Genomic DNA, 17,421 nt, shown 5'->3' on the forward strand with positions numbered 1-17,421 from the left:
AAACTAGCAATAACCATAAATTTAAATATTTTGGGTACTGATACCAGTACCTGTAGAATTCAATCTAGAAGATGAAACAAATAGTTCCTGAGTTGCATGTACAAAGGGAAAGGATGGAAGGAATCTACCGATGTGGCTTAGCCAAATGAAGTCCTTTTGTAGCAAAATAAACCCTAGCCCTGTATTTCCATTTCTGTATTTATCTTAAAGGATGCTACCTATTTGAAAGCTAGTTCAGTTAAAACTGGTTTCAGGCACTCAAAACACCCTTGGAAATGGGGGAGGGGGAGAGAGAAATACAAATGTGCTGTTTAAATGTACAAAGTAAACCATCTGGGGGGAGGGGTGGGGGAATTTTCTCTAATCTTTCATTGTTTGCTTTTAGGTGTAACTTTGTAACAGGTTAAATGTTTTTTATATAGAAGTGATCTATTTAAAATGCTATCCACTTTTAAATGTTTTTGGAGCAGGGGATGTATGAAATTTGTAGTTGTGTGAATACTCATACTCATTGAATTGTTTTTTAAAATACATTCATTACTTAGTGGCATCTATTTGGATTTTTATTAACACTCAACATTATTAAATTCACTAGTATTCAAAAGCACTTCAGCATCTGTAAAGGATAATCTGAAAGTAAAATTGTGTTGTCCCTAAATAGTATTTGTCTGATGTGTTCTGACAAATTAGAGTAAAAACTTCCACTTACTAGTATATTCAAAAAATAAAGTGCTTCATAAATTTAATAAACACAGGAAGTCACAGTACTAGATATTTATTTACGAAAAATTTCATTTTAATTTTCAATTACAAAAACCTTCAATTGAAAAAACATTAGGTAGTATTTATACATGCTTCAGGAAAAATTCTCAGATGGTCTTGTGCACTTTTATATAACTCACATAGTTTAATCTTGAAAATTGACTTTGCAAAGGATTGCTTGCTTTGACAGCATTTTTGTATGGTGGGTGACGACTGACTATTTTAATAGCATGTCAAAGAAAAAAATCCCTAACAAATCATATATGCAACAGGAAAACATTGATAAGGAAACAGATTTCATTCAAGCTTCAAAACAATTAATGGGTGAATTGTTTGCATCCAATAATTGAGTTAATTTCCATTTCTTCTTTAATTGTGGAGACCAAAATGAATTCCACATCTTTCTAATTCTGCCTATTGCTAGTTATCAGTGAAAGGCTAAAAGTTAAGATTGTTGAAAACATAATGGGAAACATGTGCATACTGTTGCTTCTTTAATTTAAAAAGTTTAATGTTAACTAATGCTCAGAATAAAAACAAGGTGATTCAAAGTGTGTGTTAGCCAAGACTGCCCTTTGCTTCCCCCCCCCCCCCCATATTTTCTGTTTATTGTTAATGGCTTTTGGATAGGTTTTCATATGTCCTTTGCACGCACACATTTAAACAGTGGGGCGGGCTGATTGTGTGTAGACTTGTACACAGATAAGACTCTATTATGGCGGGGAGGTAGAAGTGGAGGCGATTACAGTGAATTCTGCTCAAGACTGAGATTCAATGGGGTCACTGCAGAAAGGCTGACCTAGATATGGAACTTGGTGACACACTTACTCCAAATAGGTCAGTTTTAAATATGGTGATTTAGCCTCAAATAGAATGCTTTTAAAAGCTGGAAATGTGCATGCTCTTCATTATCGATAGCCTTTTTCTACACTGTATCATAACTTTAGTTTTAATTTCTAAATATTGTAATTATAGTTTGTAGGTTGTTCAAAAGGTTTATAAAGAGGATTCAGTTTTATTAATCTATATTTACCCTATTGTCAGGCTGAAAACAAATAGGGGTGTGTGTGTGTGTGTGTGTGAGAGAGAGAACAAACTTGTTTCCCTACTCTGATATTAACGGTATTTTGTTGTCTACATTAACTTGAAATCAAGATGCTGATACTTGTACAGTTCCTTAGTGCAAGTGATTCAGGTTAAGCAGTTGATTCTGGACTATCACTGTACACATTTTCTACGGGAATAAGAGGAGAAAGAATGTAGTGGTACTAAACAGCAAAAAGAAGCAAACATTAAATTAGAATGCCAGAATTTTGACAGTTTTGAACACCTTATACCTTACAGCATTAATTTGTAGGCAGAAAAGACTGAACTGGGTGGGGAGGTATTTAATGGCTTTTCACAAGACATTGGAACTTAAACATTCCTTTTCACATTTTGTGTGGGACTTTCCTTAGCTGTTTGAAGTTACCAAGGGAAAATATTAATACCCCTGCCACATAGACCAGTTTATTACCCACTGTGCATGTGGGTGCCATTCCACCTCCATGAAGAGAACACTGACCTGGATCAAAAAAGTTTGTGTGTGACGTTTGTGAGGCTATTCTTAGGAAAAGCTAACTTGTCCCACGCTCTTGTTACACCTGTTCAAGTCACAGCCCTAACCAAGAGACTATTACTGCAACAAGATGTCAATACGGTTCTCTCTTCCAAACAAGGACACCAGCAGTCAGGGGCGGCTCTAGGAATTGCGCCGCCCCAAGCAGGGCGGCATGCCGCGGGGGGCGTTCTGGCAGTCGCTGGTCCCGCGGCTCCGGTGGACCTCCCGCAGACGTGCCTGCAGAGAGTCCGCTGGTCCCACGGCTCCGGTGGACCTCCTGCAGGCACGTCTGCGGGAGGTCCACCGGAGCCGCGGGACCAGCGGACCCTCCGCAGGCACGTCTGCGGGAGGTCCACTGGAGCCGCCTGCGGCACGCCGCCCTAAGCACGCGCTTGGCGCGCTGGGGTCTGGAGTCGGCCCTGCCAGCAGTACATCTCTATCAGATACCCTGTCTCAAAGTATCTAGCGACAGATGCTTTTCCAAGGAAGAAAAAACCATGTAGTATGCCCTTATTTAAATTGTACAATACTATGCCTTAGAGAGAAATGGATGTTCTTCTCCAGTAGTAATATGCCCTGGAGCATGAGGATTCATAACTCCTTTTTATGCTAGCTACATTGTAGATATCATTAGTCACGTAGTACTTAGTACTTGTACAGCACTTTCATGTCTTCAAGCTGTTTTACAAACATGACTATTACAAATGCCCAAGCTGCTTTTTTCTTTTTTAAAGAAAATGAATTGCCCTGTGGCAATGACTTCCATGGATTTATTATACATTACATACAAAAGTATTTCCATTAAGATATCTTCAATGTGTTGGCTGTTTAGTTTAATTGAGCCATCCTCCTCCTTTCCAGTAACACCAGAATAAAGGCAGAGGACGTCTCTGGGCAATTCTAGCCACTTTGCATTGTTCGAATGGCACGAAGCAGCCAGGATATACAATGAATATGGCCATAGAAGTTAAATAAAAGGTTTAATATTCCATAACTTCCAGTAATTGGAAATATTACGTGGTAACCTTCTCCTTGGGTTTGTTTACCTTTCATGTATGAAATTTTTAATTTGAAAAAGTGAACTTCCCAGACTCAAGCTACATTAAGATAGACTTAAGGTTAAGAGTACCCTATAACATAGGGTAAAACACATTACAAGATATTGTAATTTTACTGTAAATTCTCAATCTTAACTACATCTTAATACAGCTTTTGTTTCTGAATTAAATGGAATCTTTAAATTCTGGAGCACCATGTGGCGTCCAGAATCAGGGATCCTATGTATGGGCCTACTGGACCTGATGCTTAATCTGGCCTTGATTTGCTATAATGCCATATGCTTACGACTGGAGAAGTTCAGTTCTACCTAATACAGTAGAACCTCAGAAATATGAACACCAGAGTTACAAACTGTCCGGTCACCCACATGCCTCATTTTGAACTAGAAGAATGCAGTCAGGCAGCAGAGACCCCCAAAAAAGCAAATTCTGTACAACACAGTACTGTTAAATGTAAACTACTAAAAAAAGGGGAAGTTTAAAAAAAGATTTGACAAGGAAACTGTTTCTGTGCTTGTTTCATGTAAGTTAAGATGGTTAAAAGCCATAGTAAAGTTTCAAAGCTGTATTCAGTCAAGATTCAGTTGTAAACTTTTGAAAGAACAACCATAATGCTTTGTTCAGAGTTACGAACAACCTCCATTCCCGAGGTGTTTGTAGCTCTGAGTTTCTACAGTACTCTCAGTTCCCAGGAAAAGCTCTGAGCAAGAGAGAGAGGTAGGCTTGGGGGCAAACCCTTCCTAAATAAATAGGGTACACAAGTCTACACAGACTATTACAATTTTCCTAGACCTGATAAACTGAGTTGGTCCGTGTGTGAGGGTGGAGGGGGCAAATTGTGGTTGGAGGAACTTCACGATGGTTTAGTGGTTCCTTTTTAAAGAGGCAATAAACATTAGAAAAGTGCTTTGCGCAGCTCTAGTTCAGTCCAGTAACTAAAAGGTTAGTTCTCACTGTGTGCACATGCGCTAAGGAGCGGTTGTCAGTCTTGTTCCTATTTGCTAATAGGGACTCAGAACCATAAAAGGTATGTTTGACGCAAATGTTTTAGTCTGATTTTTTTTTCTTAGTCTAGAGGTAAAGGTATTTGTATTAGCTGGGCATTTTCTAAAAGTGGTTGAGATTGGCTGTTTTGATCTCTCATCCTTTGGCATTTTCTTGACTACACACTAGTGTTGAACTTATTCATAATTTGTGAAAGCGAAGTAAACCTGTAGTTTTGATTTATTTTTTTAATATTTTTTGTCCTCCAATTAAGTAGCACACCCATCCACTGGATAAGGGAAGATGGGCACATTGCAGTAGCATTTAATGTCCTACCTCCTAAGATCCCCTGGTGGCAGCTTTAGGAAACTCATATAAAATAGTTTTAAAACATATTTAAGACTTTTTCTAGGATGTGCTAGCTGGGCAGTTGGCCTTCCTGCTTTTTCCTTTTTAATAAGGCAGTTGATTTTAAGGTAATTTTGTAGATATCAGTGTGTCCTGTCTAACCATGCTTCGCAGTGTCAGTTTAAATAGCATGGAGGGGAAGTGGCTGCATCGTTACTTGTAGCATACATGTAGTGGCTTTTGTTCTAGAACATGCACAGAAGGAAATGTGTGGGATACTAGCTGTATGCTGCTTTGAGGACTGTGGGGAGATTTCAAGCATTTATATGGAAATAAACTATTAAATTATTCATATCCTAAAAAAAATCTTTCATCTTGGTTTCAATCGTGTAAGTATATTCCAAAATAAGTGACAGAAATGTAATCAGTGTGTATCCCCGTGATGTGCCAATTACAGGGATAGTGCTGAACTCAAAGAAATCGAATGCGTTGCTGATTAGTAAAGTAGCTTTGATTGTCAGTTGTGCTTTGTTTATTTTTGAGGTAGCTAAAGATAATCTAGTAGGTGAACATTTTTCCTTTGGGCTATTTGCTCATTAAAATAAAAGTTGCATGTAATCAAACTCAAATTGTGTCCAGAGGCTCCATTTTATAGACTGAGCAGATATCACTAACATATGATTTTAAAACTTACGATACAAGGCATGGCCAAATATAAGGAAGTTTAAAATTTGATTCCAGTTTAAACTGATATCAGAAGCTTGGGTTTCACAGAGCTTTCTAAATACAAATTAGCAGTCCCAATCCAGAATGTAGAGGAGGCTAGGACCAATTAAGCTTGTGGCTGAATAAACTGAAACCACTCCAAAGTTTTCAGGTTGGCATCTCTTTCCAGTTCTATTTAGCTAGTTCTGCCCATTCTTGGAGGCATCTCTACTCTCCTATTTGTATCTGCAGAAGCTACAGTGAGCGTTACAGTTCCTACATAATTCAAGACTTCAGAAACTTTTATGATCAGTTTGGGTTTTTTTGAGGTGTCTGTGTGTATTGCCTACAAGCTGCTCTCTAGTAGCTACTATTCAGAGCCAACCCTGAAAATTATTGCTTTAAACCCTTGGCCTCATCTCAGATAAGTCAGAGAAAACAGCAGCACAGCACATCCAAAACATGCAAAAAGAGAAATCCTGTATAACTTAGAAAATTGTTTGTTACAGTACTTTAACATTGATATTATAGCTTTTTATTTATCTTTCAGGGCTTTTATTTTTCACTGGACTACATTTCCTTGCATTTAATATGGTTATTATGAGATGATCACTTCTGAGTAATTGGACCCAATTTTCACTCTTCCTCATGCTTTGCCCCTCCCTGGTTGAGACAGTGTTTGCTCACTGATTACAGAATAGCATCATTGTTTTCATTAAGTAAGAAATACAAGCCTGTTTTACCCCCATGGGATTTTCTCTCCATTACAAATTTCATAGAAACAAATCAATACCATATTGAACAGCATCAGGGATAAGATACTTTTTACAACAGCAAAACACAGGCTGTTTCTTCACATTCAGATTGATAGTTTCTTTGATTTTAAAGCATCTCGTCTAATTTTGACAATTGCTTTTTTTTTTTTTTTTTTTTAGATTTGCTTTAAGTAAACCAGTCTTCTCCACACATAGACATAGTGTTCAGATAATGCTTCTCTGGAAGTAGAGGTCTAAAAATAAACCCACAGTTTCCTTTTAGTGGTGATTTCAAGTACTGAAACATAAACAAAACCTCTGGTTTCCACACCGGATCTTAACTTCCTTTTTTGTGTATGTATGAAACCTTGAATATTAAGACCTTTGGTCCCTAATAATATCTAAGAGTTCCTGTCTTTGATGGTTTATAGTATGTTTATTCATTGATGACACTTCCTGAAAAAATGTGCAGTTCAACTCTTTGAGTGCAATGCAGGCAGTGGGCCTAGTTTTTGTGTTCTGGCATTGTCCCCTAAAATAATGCAGGTGAAAAACCCGCAATTGCCCTTCAAGGTACTACTCCATTTTCCCAACAAGATTCATAGATACTGGAACGAAGAGGGTGGGGGTGTGCTGCTGCGCCCCCGGCTTAGTGGTTTCTGTTGTATTACAAGGTTTACAGTTTGGTTCAATGGCTCTCAGGCCCCCTCCCTTCTCCTGTCCCGCCCCCCCACTATACCAGGGGTAGGCAACCTATGGCACACGTGCCGAAGGTGGCATGCGAGCTGATTTTCAGTGGCACTTACACTGCCCGGGTCCTGGCCACTGGTCTGGGGGGCTCTGCATTTTAATTTTAAAGGAAGCTTCTTAAACATTTTAAAAACCTTGTTTACTTTACATACAACAATAGTTTAGTTATATATTATAGACTCATAGAAAGAGACCTTCTAAGAACATTAAAATGTATTACTGGCACACAAAACCTTAAATTAGAGTGAATAAATGAAGACTCGGCACACCACTTCTGAAAGGTTGCTGACCCCTGCACTATACAAATTGTTCCAGCCTCTCTGACAGGATTTATACTTTTTGTCAGTTGAAGCAAGAAAAATAACTTTGTGGAGCCAATACCATATTTGTGTCCCTGGAAGAACAAAAGAATGATCAAAATAGGTTTGAAAATTGCTGTGTGAAATAAGAATAGACTAGGGTTTTATTGTAATCGTAAAGCACTTAGAAGTGATTCTCTTCCTCTAATATCTATTGCTGTGTTCTGTGCCCTCAGAGTTGTTAAAGGTTAGTTGCCATTTCAGTTATGAACCTCAGTTTTCCAGGGTTTATAACATGCCTGATACCAGAATGGGACTGAAGCTTTGTATTCAGACTGACTTAGACTACAAGTTTTCCCCACCTATTACAATCCTGGAGGATTCTCTGCAGCTTGAGGTCTTCAAACCGCAATTTGGGGACTTCGATAACTCAGACATAGGCTAGGGGTTTGTTATAGAAGTGGATGGGTGGGATTCTGTGGCCTGCATTGTGCAGGAGGTCAGACTAGATGATCATAATGGTCCCTTCTGACCTTAGTCTATGAGTCTAATTGAGATCTTTACGAATAAGACTCCAAAGTACGTGACATGTTTAGTGATTTGAAGCTTTTAATTTTCTTGTTTCAATTAAGCTGTGGCTTTTCCAGTGGAGGGAAAAACAAAACAAAAAACTTAGCAACCCTCTGATCCCCTTTCTAGACCGCTGCCTTTAGTTAATAATACACCTCTACCCCGATATAACGCTGTCTTCGGGAGCTAAAAAATCTTACCACGTTATAGGTGAAACTGCGTTATATTGAACTTGCTTTGATCCGCCAGAGCACGCAACCCCCCCCCCCCAAGCGCTGCTTTACTACGTTATATCCGAGTTCGTGTTATATCGGGTCACGTTATATTGGGGTAGAGGTGTACGTGCAAAATGTTGCAGCCAAGAGTGAGAACTTGAAAAGTGGTCATTGTACACATGAAATAATTTTCAAGCGCCAATCATACATTGCCATTAAATCAGTCCTAATTAGGGTTGCCAACTTTGTAATATTTAAAAACCAGATACTCCAACAGGAGTGCCAGAACTTCCCCCACCCCGCCTCTTCCCTTGAGGCCCTGCCTCTGTTTGGGGGAGGAGGGGAAAGAGCGGTCACTCGCTGCTTCCCCCCCCCCCGCCAGGTCAGGAGGGACTCACTTGCAGAGCCAGGGCTGGAGGTGCAGCTGCCCGATGCAGGTAAGAGGTGGCCCTGGCCGAGTAGGGGCTCATGCGGGTGACCCGGTGCCTCCCTCTCCCACAGTAACTGGACTTGGGGTATCTGGTAAGATGATCTGACCGGACACAGTCCAGTCTCCTTTTTGACTGGACTTCTGCTCAAAAACTGGACATGTGGCATCTCTACTCCTAATAATAAATGTGATTCTACAGCATACTTTTGTATATTTAGATATACAAGACTTGCAGATTTTTCTGCTGAGTTAGAAATTGCATGAGGTGCTGTGTATGCTGATTTAATGTGTAGCACCTTTTAATACAGAAAGATCCCAAAGTGTATTGCAAAATACACACCTATTTCTGAAGTTCAATCATTTTAGAGAGTTCCAGATAAACCTGTGTGTGTATGGCTTTGGTGTGTGTGTGTGTGTGTGTGTGTGTGTGTGTGGCAGTAAGAAAGGGAATGGATGCAGATCCAAATTTTGGAACTGCGCAGGGTATTTGCACAACATGAGGAATTGTTGAGTAGTTTTTCATTTGGGGTATTTGGGTGGTGAAGGTATGGGAAGGTAAATGTCTCACTCTCTCCACTACTTTACTTTTCATCTAAGGGTTGTTTTCTGGGAATGTCAAAAACCATGGAAGCCTGAGGGAATCTTTTGTAAGAGCAGACCTTTAAAAATCAGGTTAATGACTTACACAGGGAAGGTAAAATAGAACCTTGGGCATCCTCACTTACTGAGACTGCAATGTTCAGTCTTAAATTTTATTTTATTAATGGTGGGTTAGGATGCCTAGAGCTTCAGATGAAACCTTTTTATTCTTTTAAATCTAAATAAAATAGGTAGAAATGTGAATTAACTTACCCTAAATCTTGCAAGTAACTTTGAAACAACTTGCTAAACAGTAACCTTTTCTACAAATAGAAACATCTGGTAATCAACTGTGATCGGAACAGGTAGCAGTTTAATGTACTATCTTTGAACAAAACTGAGGGTCTTGGTTCAAGAAGCCTAAACAGAGCCAAAATCAGAAGGCCTCTTAAAAACCCAAACCCGCAGAAGGAGGGGGAAAAGACTGTCACTTGTATCACAAAATGTTCTATGAATTTACCTCTGCAGACATTGCATCAAAATAAGTTTAGGTTAGTACAGGACTCTGATCAAGACTGAGTGCACAGCTGTGTGGAAATGTTCCACCACTGATAAGTAGCTTATCTGGGTAATGGATTTGACGTTTCTCTCAATATGTAATAGAGAGCATGGCTAGAAAAAAAATTTCTGAAGTAAAAATTCAAACTGAAGTCTTAAATTGTATTTGAGAGAGAGAGAGAGAGACCATTGTTTGACTTCTCCTGAATAGAATAAGTCAGAAAATAGTGACCTAGCCTTTTCAGCTAGCACCTTTTCTAAAGATATCCCTTGTTGGGAGGGTAGGACCCAAGCAAATAAAAATTGTTGGACTCGCTAGTAATCTCCTCAACAAGAAGTTGAAAGACTTCCCAGTAATTACTGCAGCGAAAATGACTCCAACTGAAACAAATTTTTGGTGTTGGAGGATTCTGCCAACACAAAATAAATCGTAAAAACATGTTCTTGCTAAAATGAATTAGACTATTAAGAATATAGCTACTCCTGATGTCAGAATATTACGTCTGTCGGAAGGCGTAGATCAGGGGTGGGTAAACTTTTTCGCCTGGGGGCCACATCTAGGTATGGAAATTGTATGGCAGCTATGAATGCTCACAAAATTGGGGGATGGGGTGTAGGAGGGGGTAAGGGCTCTGGCTGGGGGTGCAGGCTCTTGGATGGGGCTCGGGATGAGGGCTAGGGGGTGCAGGAGGGTGCTTCGGGCTGGGATTGAGGGATTCAGAGGACAGGAGGGGGATCGGGGCAGGGGGTTGGGGCGCAGGAGGGGGTCAGGGATGCAGGCTCTGGGTGGCACTTACCTCAAGTGGCACCTAGAAGATGCAGCATTTCCCCTCCCCTGCCTCCTACACAGAGGCGTGGCCATGCAGCTCTGCATGCTGCCATGTCCGCAGGTGCTGCCCCTGCAGCTCCCATTGGCCACGGTTCCCAGCCAATAGGAGCTGTGGGGGCGGTGCTTGTGGTGGGGGCAGCATGCAGAGCGCCCTGTCTGCCCCTATGCATAGGTGCCAGAGGCAGGATATGCTGCTGCTTCCAGGAGCAGTGCACAGTCATGGCATGCATGAATCAGAGCAAGCCCTGGACCCCAGCGGGAGCTTGAGGGCCAGATTAAAATGTCTGAAGGGCCAGATGCAGCCCCCGGGCCATAGTTTGCCCACCCCTGGCGTAGATAGTAGCTGTTCTGAGTCTTGCAAATAGTTGACCAAGCTGCTATGGAGCATAAGGGATTAGCATTTTGAGGCAGAACAGGTGCACAAAGTGCTGGCCCCCAGACTGGACCCAAACAGTGAACTTTTAAATAAAGTGTAACTGCTAATATTTCCCAAGCTAAGTGTTTTTCATAAGGTTAAAAACTTTTGAGACTACCAATAGCATTTTTTCTTTTGTCTGTTTCCTATCTGTCCATACTCCTTGGACTGAGTTGCAGAGAAATGGTCTTCATTTCAATCAGAAAATTACTTTTTCATTTGGCAGCTTAAAAAACAACATTAAAGGTCAACATCTGAGTTTGTCATCTGTGGCTTCCGGTGGCATGGAATGAATCATGGCTGTGCCTCTGAAGACAGATCTTAGAGGGCAGTGGTTCACGATGTTCCATGGCTCAACTGTCTTCATATTTGAATATTGGCTGTCCTTCATTTTCCATTTGTGAAGTAGGTAATAGCAATGCCTTTTGTGGATCTGATGCAGTTTGCTGTGATCCAGCATGGCATGGTGAAGCCAGGTAGTTGGTCTGTAGGACCCATGATTAGGTCTTGATTCTTGATCCCACTGTTCTCCCCTAGTCTCCACCATTAGTGTTTTGGTGATAGTCCTGAGGTTTTGAAACCCTTGGTCACTAACCAGAATGGGTTCCTGTACTAAAAGCAGCATCTCAAGTGTTTTGAGACTTGTAGGTGGGCAAGTCTGGGTGAGTAATTGCCTGGTTGTGTTCTTGTATTATTGCTGCTGCTTTGGAGGGAGAGTGGTAAGATGGATGGAGAAATGCTGTCTTCATGTTCCACCTCTACAACCACCATGGAAAGAAGCACCTGAATGTCACCTTCTACGACATCAAGCTCAGGAAGAGGATTTCCCAAAACAACTGATAGAGACCTCTGTCCAGATAAAGGCTGGGAACGATATTATCCACAAACCAGCTGGGGCCAGTAGGGGGTACAGATGTTCACCCCTTGTGGACAGCCATAACCTTAATCTTCTCTGTAACTGATTATTGTGTACTGGTGTGGGCAGGTAGCGTACATACACAACTTGTCTATGTGCAGTTGAGCCCTGCCGTTAGAATTGTCACACGAGTACTGAAGTCAACGCCAACTGAAAATTACTTAAAGTGAAGGTATTAAGTATATTCTGCTGTACCCAGTACATCTGAAGATTGCCTAACAAGGTTGTATGCTTGGGGATTGTCTCTGCTGGGAAACTTACTGCCATATAGCAGTATAAATACAGTGGTGTAGTTAGACTGGTAAATATTCCCTCCCACAGACAGGTCTTGCCTGCAAAATCTGGAAGAATCCCAGGATTTGATCTTAAGTGTTCAAGAAGAAAGTTCCAAGAAGATGACTTGAACAGGTGGGGGTGTTTGTATGTAGGTAACTATTTTTTTCATTGGTCTGTTTCTACAGTAACAAACTTTTTGATACACCCTTGTCTGAAGTTCAAATATTAAAAAGCCAACCTTTTTTAGGTAAGGTGAGAATGGAGCAAGACATTTTTTGTACCAAACACTAAAGTTGGTGTTTTCTCTTGCATTAGGTTCCATGCTTAGGTTCTCTTGCAGTTCCATGCTTACATATAAAAGATGCTTTGGCTGTGGGGTAGGGTTGGCTTTGATTACTACTTTGCTTTGACTAGCTGGCCTGGAAGGTTTCCAGTGCAGTAGTGTTCACTGTTATCTTAGTTTCCTATAGGTTTGTATCACTGTTACTGGAGCAAGAGTCAGAATTGATGATGCACTGAAGTATGTTATGACTAACAGAATGTTAAAAAAAGAAAACATCTAAAGGGGGAGAGGATTAAAATGCTTACATAAAAAGGCCAATATAACCAGTTCAACTTAACAAAAATCACCTTAGAACAAACCAACTTTGTTAAAACCTTATTTCTTCTTTGAGTAGCGTCCCTGTGGGTGCTCCACTGATGCTGTTGATAGGATGGACTGCTACCAAAGTTCTCCTGCTCATGCATGCATTGCTGCCCATCTGACATGAGGCTAGCCAGTGTGCGAGGGCACTCCTCAGTTCCTTCTCAACCACCCCTGACTAGAGACGGAGCTAGAGCTGTCAATTCTCGGATTGCTAACTCTTAGAATTGCTAATTTTAGCTTCTTTTGAAGCCCTTTTCCTTTCTTTGCTTTGTTTACATTTTATTTTGGCCTTTGCCTTTATTTAAAAAAAAAAAAGGCAGGGGAGAGAGAATGCTTTCTTCCATCAATGCCCTGTGTGGGGAGCCCCCAGGACAAGGATATGCCCAGTTCTCTGGGCTTCAAGAAGTGCCTCAATTGCAAGGAATCTATCCTAGTGACTGACAGAACCTCACAGTGCATTCGCTGCCTGGGAGGGGGAAACATTCCACAGAAGTGTGGCTTGTGTTGGCAATTGAAGCACAGATCCAGAAAGGACAGAACTCTTATTCATGGAGTCAGCCCTTCAATCTCCGGAGTCCAGGCGGGAGCCCTCACTGGAACCCGCTGCTTCGAAGAGAGGTGAATTCAGAGGCACACCTGCAAGCTACTCATGTAAGGCCTCTAAGAAAAGGTCTGTGATTCCTCATAATGAACCCTGATTGAGCCGAAAACAGTCCCTTACCTGTCACAGCTGGCACTATGTCCACCGATGACTCTCTTCCAAACACCCTTTACCTTCTGTCGCAGAATGAGAGACGCACTCTCCATCCCAATCTGTGGATTCTGCAGCTCAAAGCCTGGCTCCTTCATAGTTCCAGCACATAGAGACATCTTGTTCTGAGGAAGTACAGGAGATATTATTGCACAACAGGTGAGGCAAGTAGCTCCTTTCCTATCTACAGAAATGGAAGAGATTCCAGATTTGGTGCCAGCCCAGAGGTGTCATTCCCTAATACATTCACCCAACCAGTGAGACTACCTGTTTACTTTGAAGAAATTGGGACTCTTGATCAGTTCACTGCAGGTTCATCTAGCAGAAATTGCAACCTTCTATCAGCTTATAGACAAATAATCAATCTTCCATCTGACTACATTTCTCAAAGGCTTGGGGTAATGCAAAAAGGATTGGGGTAATAGTAGCTTTCATGGCACAGCCCCCTTTCACTGTGTTCTTCCTTCACAAGGTCATGCTTAGACCACATCCGAAGTTCACTCCCAAGGTGACTTCTGCATTTCACATAAATCAGCTTATTCAGCTACTAGCCTTTTATCCCAAACCTCATCAGGATAATAGGGAAGCCCTCCTCCATATGCTCGATGTGAGGAGAGCCATGGCCTTTTATTTGGATCAGACAAGTGCCTTGAGAAAATCTCTGAGACTCTTCCTCTCTGTTGCAGAGAGGGCGAAAGGTACAGCGATTTCAGCTCAGAGACCCAAGTGGGTCTCTGGCTTGTGCAGTAATGATGGTTGTTCGAGATGTGTCCCCTTGTGGGTGCTCCATGGACTGCCCTCCTCCCCTCTGCTTTGGAGTTCTTGTTTTTCACTCTGCAGTAGAGAAGGAACTGAGGAGGGTTGGTCGTGCATGCTGGCTAGTCTCGTGGCAGGCAGGGAGCAGCCTATGCCCAGGAGGAAGACAGCTACCAAAGTTCTCCAATCAGCAGCACGGCGACACGGACACACCTACAATGTAGCACCCATAAGGGAGCACATCTTGAAGAACCATCATTAAGACTGGGTTTGTCATGGAAGTCATGGATTCCATGACTCTCTGTAACTTCTGCAGAGGCTGGACCGCCCCTGGGCCAGCAACACCAGCCACTTCTGGGGCAGTCTCAGGCCACCGTTCTCCTCTCCTCTTCCTCCTCCCCCCCCCCCCAGCAGCAGAAGTAGCAGTTCAGGTGTGGGAGGGGGCTCAGGGCAGGGGGTTGGGATGTGGGGCGGCGCTTTACCTTGGGGGGGGCTCCCTGGAGGCAGACAGCATGTCCCTGCAGCTCCTAGGCATAGAGGCCAGGGGGCTGTGCGCTGCCACTGCCTGCAGGCACCGCCCTGCAGCTCCCATTGATTGCGGTTCCCGGCCAATGGGAGCTGCAGACCTGGCGCTCGTGGTAAGGGTGGCTCACGGTGCCCCCCCCCCCAGCATTCTCTCCCCTCTCCTCCCCTTAGGAGCTGCCAGGACATGTCAGCTGCTTCCAGCAAACTGGGTAGGGAGTCCGCCAGCCCTGCTGCCTGCCCCCTCCAGCACAAGTGGGGCTCCCAGGCCATGTGGTACCTCCCCACACCCAGCACCCCTGGCAGCTGCCCCCCCAGAGCACCCATGGCCTCCTGGCTCAAGTTTTAGTTAAGGGTGTATAGTACAAGTCATGAACAGGTCACAGGCTGTGAATTTTTGTTTACTGCCCATGACCTGTCCATGACTTTTACTTAAAATACCTGTGACTAAAATGTAGCCTTAACCACCATTACTGCACAAGGTGAATAACTTGTTTTTGAGTCAGAATCCTGGATCACTTTACAGTGCAGTCTGTTAATTGAGTTTTCTTCTGTTGAAGGCTCTTTTTAAAAAGGTGCATCTTTTAACTCTCTGAATACAGCTTTCAGGAGAGGGGGTGGACAGGAGGAAATTATTTCAATTCACACCTTAAGGTTTAAAAAACAAAAATAAATTCCTGCATAGACAAGACCTATAACTTTGTCCATAGAGCTGGTTCAGTTGACACCCATTGTCAGCAACAGGTATTTTTGTAGTGTAGCCAACGCTTTAGAATAAACCGCGCCAGTGATCAGTCCTGGCAAGCTTTGTGACAGAGGTGGTATTTTACTGTTGGACAAAGGAAAGCTTTCTTTAAATACCATTCTTTATAGGCAAGGATATCTGTTGATTCACAGAGGGGTTTGTTACGATGGTTTCTGCTGCAAACAGCAATTTGTAATTAAACTAAACCATCTTTTGACTTTCTCAAAATACTCAGTTTCCTTTCAAGGATACCACTGTTTTTTATGAACTCTTGTTTACATTTGTAAGCCTTACGACTGCACGGATAAACAGATGATAGTTTAAAAATGCTTGCATTCCCTGAGGGTCTTCATATTCTGATAGTCATAGTTCTTTTCTAAGTAAACTGATTCTCGGTGGAGAATGAGAGAACATTTACTGGCTTTCATTGCCTGATGAGAGAGAGTACTCCGCCAATACCATTATGAATAATGATGCTGGAGTAGAAGCTGCATTTTAATTGCTGTAGAACTGGGAGTAAAAAGCAAGTTGAGAACTCATTGCTATGGAGGGACACATGCTAGTTTTATTGGCACATTAAAAAAGTGGAATAGGACCTAGAATAAAGACTTTCACATTGCCTTGCTTGACTCAAAGTAGGCGAAGGAAGCATTTAAAATATTGTAGGTCTGAGTTGCATAACCAGGGTTGGACTATGGACTTAAAGGATCTTTAGTCAAATTTATGTTGCTTTTTAATGTATAAATTGTATCTGGACTGCCATGTTACTGTTCCTTTAAGTCTCCTCTTTAAATATTAACAGGGGCAAATTAAATGTCCATAAAATCATTCAGACATTTATCTTTGAATAGAGTATAGCTAAGTGTTTTGTTTGCACCCATGTATTTTTGTTATAAATAAAAAACAGCTGAAAATCAGGACTTATGGAGTACAGATTTGGCTATATCCTTGAGTCTGTAACTTCATTAAAAGAAATGTAAGCTACTAACATTCCTATTTGGGGGAAACTGGCTTTCACTCTGCATGCAAATGCATTGTTCTTTTATTCTGTGGCTAGAGTGACTGAAGTGGCACCAGAATTGTTAACCGCTATCCTTAGTGATCCTCTACCCACCACTGCAAGCCTACCATTTTTCTTACATGGTTATTGCTACAGTCTATTTATGTGAACAGTAGGCCTCGCACCTAGGTCTAGCTTAGGGTAAGATAACTGAAGAAAATTCAGGAAGAGATTCAGCTGGGCCATGGGTTCTTTCACGTTGGAGATTACGATCATCCTTCTTTTTGTATTGTTAAAAGGGGGTGTTTGCCAATATAGATGAGGTTGAGAAGCATTGGGCTCCCTAGACAGAACAAGTCCGATGCCCTCTCTGTCAACTTGAGCAAAAACAAACAAGCAAGCAGAAAAAAACCCGAACAAGTTTTTATCGTTGTAGTAATTTTAGTTAAATCTAGATTTATTTATTTTTAAGATAATGCTGCTGGAGTGTATCCTCATTCTGCACAAAATATCTTTTTGGGGGAGGAGCTTACTTTTACTGTAATTTATCTTTTCTCTAGAGGGGCTAGGTTGGGGAGGAAATCTAAGTAAATCTTGCTTGTTCTTTCTGCAGATTTGATTGCCCCTAGTTACAAGGCTTCTTTTTCTTACCTTTTTGTGTGAAGATTGCTCTTGTTGCTTGATTTCTTTTTAAGCAACCCACTGCAGTAGGTTTTAGAAGAATACTCTGATTTTAATAATCCAATAGAAAGTAAAAAAGTCATGCACAAAGTCTCTTTAAATCTGGGTTGATGGAAACACGAGATTTAAATCTCCTTTACTGTTTAATTTGGAAGGCAAGACATCACTTCAGTGTTTAACCAGCTTTGAAGATGAAAGTGACATATATTTTAAAAAAGCTTACACTTGAAAGCTGAGAGAGTATGTTGCTTGGGTTTTTTTCCATATCTTT

The 17,421-nt window shown here is 41.6% G+C and overlaps 1 protein-coding gene across 1 annotated transcript in view; it reads left to right on the forward strand.

The window, feature by feature from the left end:
- The window catches only part of PHLPP1 (PH domain and leucine rich repeat protein phosphatase 1), a 222,015-nt gene that overhangs the window by 119,379 nt on the left and 85,215 nt on the right, over positions 1–17,421 (forward strand). The window lies entirely within an intron of this gene.

This window comes from Mauremys reevesii, linkage group 2 (assembly GCF_016161935.1).
Source record: "Mauremys reevesii isolate NIE-2019 linkage group 2, ASM1616193v1, whole genome shotgun sequence".
In the NCBI taxonomy this organism is placed as follows: Eukaryota; Metazoa; Chordata; order Testudines; family Geoemydidae; genus Mauremys; species Mauremys reevesii.